The following is a 10,129-nucleotide window of genomic DNA, read 5'->3' as shown; positions in this document are numbered from 1 at the left end:
CATTTCAGAGAAATATACCCTTTTTTTAGTCTTTTACCTACATTACATCCCTGGAAAATTACATCCCGGGTTTGAAAACAATTGCAAGTCAGATGACATTCATGCAATAGAATAGATGCAATAGTCCCACATGGTCATTCATCACAGATATGCAGGAAATGCACAGCAATTGGTCTCCGATGGCAACACTGCCGGCATCTTCATTAGTCTTGGAAGGGGCCCTCCAGCAGCAGCGGCGGTGGCGGCCATCGGGGCGGTCTACTGTATTACTCAAGCCAAACGGGACCCATGGAGTTTATTAGCATTAAGTGCATGATCAAAAGCAGACTATTTGCTTTGGCTAAGCTGTGGCTCAATAAATAGAATTGATCACGTGGAGGGGTGGGTGGGGAGGACAAAACAATTTGCAGAATGGGAAAAGTCAAATCTAATCTCATGCACGACTCCAGCTTGTTTGCTGTAGTGGAGGGAGGAGGGGGGGTGGAGGGGTGGGGGCGGAGGCCGTGTCCTCTCAAAGCTCTCACATTGCCTCTCATCTTAACTCAACTGCAGAGAGTAACAGTTTGGTTGAAGAAAAATATCATATATGTAAGAGCATTTTTAACAATCTATTGTTAAAAATGTCCACCTTTCATTGGTGTCAAAAACTGATGGATGAATTTTTTTAATAGAATAAAAAGGTACAAATAAAAAACATAGCTAAGTTAGAAGAAGTAAGTCGTACCGACTTGGAATGTCGGCAGAATAAAGTTGGGATATTCCGATGATTAGGGATCTGTACACGTACGACTCTTTCCTATGTATGACTCTTTCCTATGATTCTTTCCTATGTATGATTCTTTTGTATGTATGATTCCGTCCTATGTATGACTCTTTCCTATGTATGAGTCTTTCCTATGTACGATTCTTTCCTATGTATGACTCTTTCCTATGTATGACTCTTTCCTATGTATGATTCTTTCCTATGTACGATTCTTTCCTATATACGACTCTTTCCTATGTATGACTCTTTCCTATGATTCTTTCCTATGTATGATTCATTCCTATGATTCTTTCCTATGTATGATTCCGTCCTATGTATGACTCTTTCCTATGTACGATTCTTTCCTATGTACAACTCTTTCCTATGTATGACTCTTTCCTATGATTCTTTCCTATGTATGAATCTTTCCTATGTATGATTCTTTCCTATGATTCTTTTCTATGTATGTTTCCGTCCTATGTATGACTCTTTCCTATGTATGGGTCTTTCCTATGTACAATTCTTTCCTATGTATGATTCTTTCCTATGTATGACTCTTTCCTATGTATGATTCTTTCCTATGTACGACTCTTTCCTTTGTATGACTCTTTCCTATGATTCTTTCCTATGTATGATTCTTTCCTATGTATGATTCTTTCCTATGATTCTTTCCTATGTATGATTCTTTCCTATGTATGATTCTTTCCTATGATTCTTTCCTATGTATGATTCCGTCCTATGTATGACTCTCTCCTATGTATGAGTCTTTCCTATGTACGATTCTTTCCTATGTATGATTCTTTCCTATGATTCTTTCCTATGTATGAGCTGTCTTACATGAATAAAGTAGGAAGGACAGTAGCAAGAAAAAAGTTCCAATGTTACATAAATCAAGTGGCCATGTCACTAGAAATAGTTTTTGTTGTTGTGATATGGGGGGAGGTGTCAAGAAATTGAGAATAAAGTGACAATATTACAAGTATAACTGTAAATGTTATACTTGCACCAATTATTTCAGTGCATGCATATGATGGTTGGATGAAGGAAGTTGACGCCCATATTTGGAACAAGTGCTGTTAAATGTGATCCACGTATTGAGCATAATGCCAGCCACTAAAAATAAAAAACATATTTAGCATTCTATTCAATGCACAAGGCTACATTGCTGCAAACACCAGATGGGAAAATACTATATTCTACATTATATATATATCATACTCTATACTGTATATATCATACTCTATACTGTATGTATCATACTCTATACTGTATATCAGCTTATACATTATGTGTCCACGCGTCCATCAATGTGCGTGTGTGTGTGTGTGTGTGTGTGTGTGCGTGTCTGGAAGCTGCTTGCCCGCTCTGTTGTGGCTCCTTGTTCTTGGCCTACTTTGGGAGAGGTGAATTGGGGGCAAGCAGAGTCTATGAGTCCACAAGTCCATGAGTCCTGAGTCCATGAGTCCATGAGTCTATGAGTAAGGGGATTAGGTCTCCAAACACGCTCCTCTCCAGTTTAGGATTTTGCCCCGATGCCAGACACTTAAAGTCTGCCAGGGATTAAGACACAGAGAGAAGTAAGAGCGTCGTATTGTGACTCGTGTGTGTGTGTGTGTGAGGGGGGATGTTTTGGTCAAAAAGAGAAGGAGGGGGGGAGGCTGTGGGTTAATAATCATAATCATACAAAAATAAGATGTATGGCAATGATATGATCTCATACTGGAGCGTGGCATTTGTTGACCTATTTGTACGCGCCTCGTGCCGTGAAGTCGGTCAGTATGTTTTCAAGGGATAAGACATAATAAAAGAGAAGCTGTTCTTTTGATTTTGTTTGCATTAGTGGATGATCTCCGCTTAATTCGGTGGTTTAATTAGGAAATGGCTCAGGTTTCCTTATTTGGGAAACAAAGGCAGGCAAGAATCCCACTCGACCTCGACGGGCATGTGTGCATCTTAGACGCCATCCTTACGCCCATTTAGCCTTCACAATGTCTCCAAGGTACTTCATATGCTGGCTGCAGTGGGACAGTACCCCCCCCCCCCCCCCCCCAAGGTAGTAGTGATACTGGAAGTGGAACTAACTAACTAATTTTATTGAAAATGTTGATCCAGGCTTTAAGAAGGCCTAAGAAACATGACCACTTGCCAGGCGGCCACCAGGAGAAACAAGAAGACAGAAAAGGAAACTAGTCTGCGTACGTAGCGTTAGCTTCAATTTAGTGACTCTTTTTTTAGTGACTGTATGATTCTTTATGACTCTTTCCTATGATTCTTTCCTATGTACGATTCTTTCCTATGTATGATTTTTTCTATGTATGACTCTTTCCTATGTATGCCTCTTTCCTATTTACGCCTCTTTCCTATGTACGTATGACTCTTTCCTATGTATGACTCTTTCCTATGTATGACTCTTTCCTATGTAGGATTCTTTCCTATGTACAATTCTTTCCTATGTACGATTCTTTCCTATGTACGGTTCTTTCCTATGTATGATTCGCCCCTATGTATGACTCTTTCCTATGTATGATTCTTTCCAATGTATGATTCTTTCCTATGATTCTTTCCTATGTATGATTCTTTCCTATGTATGATTCTTTCCTATGTATGACTCTTTCCTATGTATAATTCTTTCCTATGATTCTTTCCAATGTGTAATTCTTTCCTGTGTACGATTCTTTCCTACGTACGATTCTTTCCTATGTATGATTCTTTCCTATGTATGATTCTTTCCTATGATTCTTTCCTATGTATGATTCTTTCCTATGTATGACTCTTTCCTATGTATGACTCTTTCCAACCATCAAGACACTTTGGAATCCTGCAAGACCAAACACAAATTTTCCAGTCATGGCTTCTGACGCAACAGGATGCAGAGAAGACTAACAGAAGCAAACTACTTGTCCAACATATTTCAGTTGAGGGAGTAAAATGCAACACCTGTACAATGTCTCCAAAATACTTAATGGTAAAACAATGAAATGCTAATTTTGGAGCTAGAGTCATGGTCTCTGACACCATCTCACGTAGAAGGACTAATGGAACGCTGCCCTTACTCCCAACATCAGGCCCGACTCCAGAAAGATTCTACCACATCAGAAGAAGACAAATGGAAACATTGTGGACAAAATTACAACATTGTCCAGCATATCTAACCTGAGGAAGTCAAACACAACATCAGGCATAATGTCTCCAAAAACAAACAACAACAGGAGAAATCCTTCCAATGAAGGACAAGAGCATCAGCTGGAGGCCTGACCTCTTATGTGGCTTTTCAGAGTCTTTTCCCTTTGTCTTGGCCTGGTGAATAAGTGGGGGTTAGTAGGATACGGCGGGGTGAGGCGGGGCGGGGGGTTTGTGGGGGTGTTCCTCCACCCTGCGTCTGGAGGCTCCTCCTAGGTTAGAGGCCGCTGCTCCACGCGACTCCTCCAAGAAAGTGGGTCATGAGTCTGAGACTGTAGGATTACGAAGGCAGGCGTGTGCCAGGCCACCTCTTGAGCCCCCCCACCCCACCCCCCCATGGTAAAGAAAGGAGGTGTGGGTGTTTTCCTGTGGTCAACAAGTGACGGATATACATTTACATGCCTAAAATGAATACGCTGCCATCGCTCGACCCCGACAGGCTGGGCCATAATGACATCCAATAGCGATGCAATGATAAATGCTTGCTTTTAAAGCGTGGGGGTCCAGACATTAGCTGACACCAAATATGATCCATCAGCGAAGAAACGACTATCAGTAGATACGTTCATTTCTGCAGTGACCATCATTAAAGTCACGATAAAGCTACCGTCCGCTGATTGATGTTTCCACGTGAAGCAAGCAATGGAGCGCGCCAAAGGCATTTGATTAGAAATGGTGATCACCATTTTAGCATAGCTGCATGGTAAAGATGCTAGACATTATTATGCATGACTACCGTACAGTATACACTATATACTGTCATTGAAAACAACAGTATTTCTTGCCTCGTTTTGTAATAACGATGGCAATTCTTGCGCTTGGTCCAAAGTGGTGCTCCAGATTTGAGTAGTACTAACTCCAGTGGGACCCTGGTTAGCATCATTAGTCTATTCCAGAAGGTCCCACTCGAACTCTAACCTACAAAAAATCATGTAAATGAATCCATTCCAAAAAGCCAAAAACACATTTTATAGTTTACCATTTGAAATGCATATGAATAACGAATGAAAGGGATAAGAACGTTTAACGTCACTTTTACATTAATTGGCCGATTGTTGACGATGACGGTGATGCGGTAGCAAGAGCCACTCCCGCTTGCTAATTGTTTTGGGCTCATTTGTGGGGTTTTTTTGCAGCCGTGATCAAAAGAAAATAACTGTGTTCGTTAGCAAAGAACTACAACTGCTGATGACATCACAGACAGGCGACAAAGCTCATTTCTGGCTAACAAGGACGCTAACAAGGATGTTTTGTGATAATATACATAAAGAAGACCGGATGCTAACCGGAAAATGTATGCACACAAATCTTGGTATGAACATTCGTATTCTGTGTACACCTTGGTTAGCATCATTCATTTGCTACAGGTGTCAATCTAACCGAAATAGACCAAAATAGACCGAAATATACGTATTTTCGTCAAAAAAGCCAATATGGGACATCCCTACCTTTCTTATATGCATTCAGAATCGTATGATGCTTGTAAAATTATAACTATAAAACTATAGAAACGGGATTTGTGCTAACATGTTTGAGTCAAGCGGCGATTACATCATAAACAGGCGACGTAAACAGACGTACATTAATAACACAGTTGGCCGCATGCGGTGTATTAGTGATTAGAAATAATGCTAATTTATCATTTTTTTTCATTTTAGTTAGTTATTTTTGGTACAAAATCCCAATTTTCTTCAGCGTGGCAGTGCCAAAATAAAGTTAGAAGATTAGTGCTCATTCTACTAGTGCTGACTGTTCATTTCCTGTACTAAAGCCTACTAAATTGTACTTTTTTCTACTAAAAGAACGTCGTTTTTGGGCCACAAAAATTGTAGTTCGCAAAAAAAAGTAAGTACCAAAAAAAAAACACAATAATAATTGCGAGCCCAACAAAAGGTTAATGGCTACAATAATAAAGCAAAATAAAGCAAAAATAAATCTGAATAATTCATCCCACTGTTGAACTCCTAAACATGTTTACCTTCAAATACATGGCTGGATGTAAAGCCCACCCCAGACCAGAAGGGGGGTCTTCAGGGTCTACACGGACCTCACAGCAGGCCAACATCTGTAATGACAAGCGAGGTCAAGCCTCAGCGCTGCCTGACAGCTTTGAACTTTGACCTCTGCTGCATTATTCCCAGCCTCTTGGGGTGGCTCATCATTGCCCTAAAAAGCTGATATTTCCCACCCGCCGACAAAAGGCAAGCAAACACAACATAACCAGCCGGGGTCCCCAGACGGGAGCGCCGGACCCTCCTGGGTTTTCAATGGACGGGACAGTTGTTGGCCTTTATTGTGTGAGTGTGAAATGGGGGACACATGTTGGGTCGTAAAAGTGTCCAAGCCCCGCTGAAGGGGCTTTGTGTCGGCTTCCAGTGGTAGCGGCGCATCTTTGTTCTCAGTGTTGTTCATCATTAGCATATCAATATTCAAAGGGGACCACAGCGGCCAGGGGTGGCAGCCTTTTTAGCCTGGAGTGGACCCTCATGCAAGCGGAAAGGACGCTGCACTCCAGCTCTTAAAGGGCCAGCTGCTGACCTGGATCGTGAGTGAGTGTGGTAGTATCTGGGTTTATTTGTGTTGTGGAAGGTGGCTGTTAAGATAAGATAAGATAAGATATGCCTTTCTTCGTCCCTCAGTGGGGAAATTTGCATTGCACAGCAGCAAGACTACAGAATCAGTTAAGCAGTACAAAATACACAATATAGAAAAATAAACAATATAAACAACCCAAGTATTAACAAAATCAACAGTTTTTCCCAGAGTTATATACAATACAGTATGTAGATAATATGAAACGAGATGAGATATATGACCAGTCTATACACTGAGATCTTGCTAGTGAGTTAATATGAGGCATTATGGAAATACTTCACATAGAACTTAGTATATTGCATTTAAAGCCCTTAATATTGCACATGGAGGTTGATCAGATATTGCACAGTGAATGGGGTCGATCGATTTTTATCGATAAGAACCGGCGGGAGGAACGACCGCATTCATTGTACGACGTGTGCACGTGATCGGACCGTATTGTTTGACTTTGTGGTACAGTAAACCTCGGATATATCGGACTCGGATATATCGGAAATTCGCTCACAAAGGACAGATAAAAAAGAACCGATTTTTCTGTAATGCATTTCCAATAAAAATTCATTGCATATATCGGATTTTTTATAACGGATTTCGCCTATTTCGGACAAAATCTCCAGTCCCGTTCCAATGCATTTCCATTAAATTTCCCTCGCATATATCGGATGGCCGCATCGTGGCGCTCCGATTCGCCGAATCGTGACAGGCCGCTATACGACGTCATTTGCAGCGTTTGCAGCGTTGCCTGCGCGTCCAGGTACATTGGAAACATAGTCAAGGAAGTGCCTTTTTATAACGGATAAAATCCGATTTACGCATATACCGGATATAAATCCGATATATGCGTAAAACGGACATTTTCCGGTATACGCATATAACAGATTTCGCTTATATCGGACAAAACCAGTGGGAACAATTGAATCCGATATATCCGAGGTTTACTGTATATTTTTTTCTATGGTGCCAGGGGCTGATATCCAGTGTCCGGCGGGGGTGTTCAAAACAAGGGAACATGTTCGGCATGTTGTTGTTTTTTTGTAATAGCAATTAGCATACTGTAAAAAAAAAAAAAGGAAGTCATTTTTAGTGTCGGCTGCAAGACAAAGCTGGTATTGATCTAGAAGTTTGTTGACCCCTGCCATCATTGGTCTGAAAAAGCTCATACCGCTTTAGAGTTAGTCAAACCGACTGTTGGGGAAAAGGTCGTGAAGCGACCCCAACAAAGCGAGTGGAGGCCTAAGACGACGGCACAGTACTGTACTTCTGACCTACTTAAACGTGTACGATGCTTTCCTCTGAGAGGGGGGGGGGACACAAAGGGCCAGAAAGGCCGACACCACCCCGGCTCACGCCAGATGACCAGGCCGTGTGTGTGTTTATGTGTGTTTATGTGTGTGTTTATGTGTGTGCGTGGTGGAGGGCTGGCAAAGAGTGTCGGTTGCTGCGATGGCCAAGCGGGAAAGCGGTTGGGCAGTTTAGCCAGCTGCTGGGGGAGCGCAGCACGGCCGGGCCCGGTCAGTGAAACCTCGCCAGATGGAGCCTTTTTCCAAACAATGAGAGCAGGGAGGAGAACTTTATCTACTGTAGATCAGGATGGCGTTTGCCTTCCTGGGTGGACTTCGGCTCAGAAGAAGGAAATTTCAATTTCGAAAATAAAGGCGAATCCTTTGAAGCCCTCGTGATGCTGCTGTATCTTTTCCAGCCCAGAGTTCCTCTACAGCCTCGAACGCTTCGTTTCGTCTGCGCTACGTGCAACAGGCCGAGGTGTCCTGGGACTACTTTGCTTGGGAGTAACCAAGCCTGGCTAATGAGGCGTGTGATTGGTCCCCTCCCTCCAGGACAAGGCCCGTCTTTGGGGGGACATGATTGATCATGACAGGAGCACAATGGTGGCCTGGTGTCAGGAGGGTGGCATGGGTGCAGCACACCCCCCCCCTCCCTTCACTCCCTCCCCACCCGCTTGCAACACTCGCTTGTGGCCCCCCCGCTCAGCTGCGCTGAAGCAGTTTTGTTGTACACACACATCGAGTATTCCGAGTATTAGTGTAGTATAAAAATACTGCTGTCATTATAAAGATTGTTTTTTTAAATAAAGATTGATAGAATAATTCCACAGATGGTTAGCATGCACGCTACTTTTAGCAAATATCCACACAAAGTTTTGCCCATATTCTGTCATTTATTTATGTTTATTATTTCCAATTTTTTGGCTCCAGTCATCATGCCGTGCGGTCGTTTACTTCTCCAAATTAAAATTTAATTTCTATCAATTTTTTGAATGATATATTAAGTTTCCATTAAGACAGCAGTGCAAACGATAAACGAAAAACATGTCTTCTTTCTGACTGATTCTGACTTATTATTCTCATTTTTCATCATCAAGCCAAGAGGTAACCCCCCCCCCCCTCCCCATAATGTTTTTGTTTATGCATGAAAGATGACGGAATAAGGTAAGCCTTTGCTCATCTTAATCCCCCCCCACCCCTCTCCCGGAGATCATTTTCTATGAGGACTTGATGATTTGTGTTGCACCTTCTGGAATTGCAGCGTTTTTGTTTGTTGTTTTTTGAAGCCATCCTGAAGAAAGTGGGGGGTCAACCATCAAGTGGCACTCAAGGGGGGGGGGGTGCAAATAGAGAGAAAGCGAATCCTGGAGGACCATTGAGGATGGATTGCAGCTGCTGCGTCAAAGTCGGACCTCAGCTGTGGGGACGTCTTCACCAATTTGGTGCAACAATGCTGCAGCATACAAGTGTGTGTGTGTGTGTGTTGCATCATACCCATGCTCGTTGTACGGTGCAGCAGCCCTGTTGTTGTGTTGCGTTCTAAGCTCCTTTAGCCTCCCGGTTACTGCAGCGCCTTCCTTGCAGATTTACAAAGTGCTAATCTGGACAGAGATGTAAACTGACTTATTGACAGGAGATTACGTGCACACAAAAACACTCCAATGAAAAGTCATTGAAAACAAACGTGCACGTTTTAAACAGGAAGTTGTTGATTTCTTTTGGCTCGGGAGGCTAATTTGGCCCACAGTGGACTTAAAAGGAGGCGATAGTTCTAATTGGCAAAATTGAATCAAAGCTGTACTATGGGCCGATGCTGGTGCTGCTGTGCTGATAATTGGCACATTGTCAGCGGGACGGCTGCATGGCACACAGCCAAGACACATTGTCTTCCAGTGCAGCACGTCGGGCCGCTGCAGCAACGCGTTAGAAACCGGTGTGGACAAACGCAGCAATAGTGGATTGTTATTATTCATATATTATATTACCAGCAGTTGCATACTCAAAAATGTTTTTGTCTCACCCCCATTTTTTCTTTTTGCATTTTGAAGCCGTACTTCGAACCTCCTTAAGTGACAATTCTTGCAATTTTTCAACTGCGCTTTATATTTTCATCCAAAGCATATAGAAGATTAAAAACAATAAAAACATTCATTCATTTTCTACCGCTTATCCTCACAAGGGTCACAAGGGTGCTGGAGCCTATCCCAGCTGTCTTGGGGCGAGAGGCGGTGTCCACACTGGACTGGTGGCCAGCCAATCACAGGGCACATATAGACAAACAACCATTCACACTCACATTCATACCTATGGACAATTTGGAGTCGCCAAT

The sequence above is a fragment of the Doryrhamphus excisus genome, chromosome 2 (assembly GCF_030265055.1).
Source record: "Doryrhamphus excisus isolate RoL2022-K1 chromosome 2, RoL_Dexc_1.0, whole genome shotgun sequence".
NCBI classification, from domain to species: domain Eukaryota; kingdom Metazoa; phylum Chordata; class Actinopteri; order Syngnathiformes; family Syngnathidae; genus Doryrhamphus; species Doryrhamphus excisus.
Note: the sequence above shows the minus strand (reverse complement) of the source record.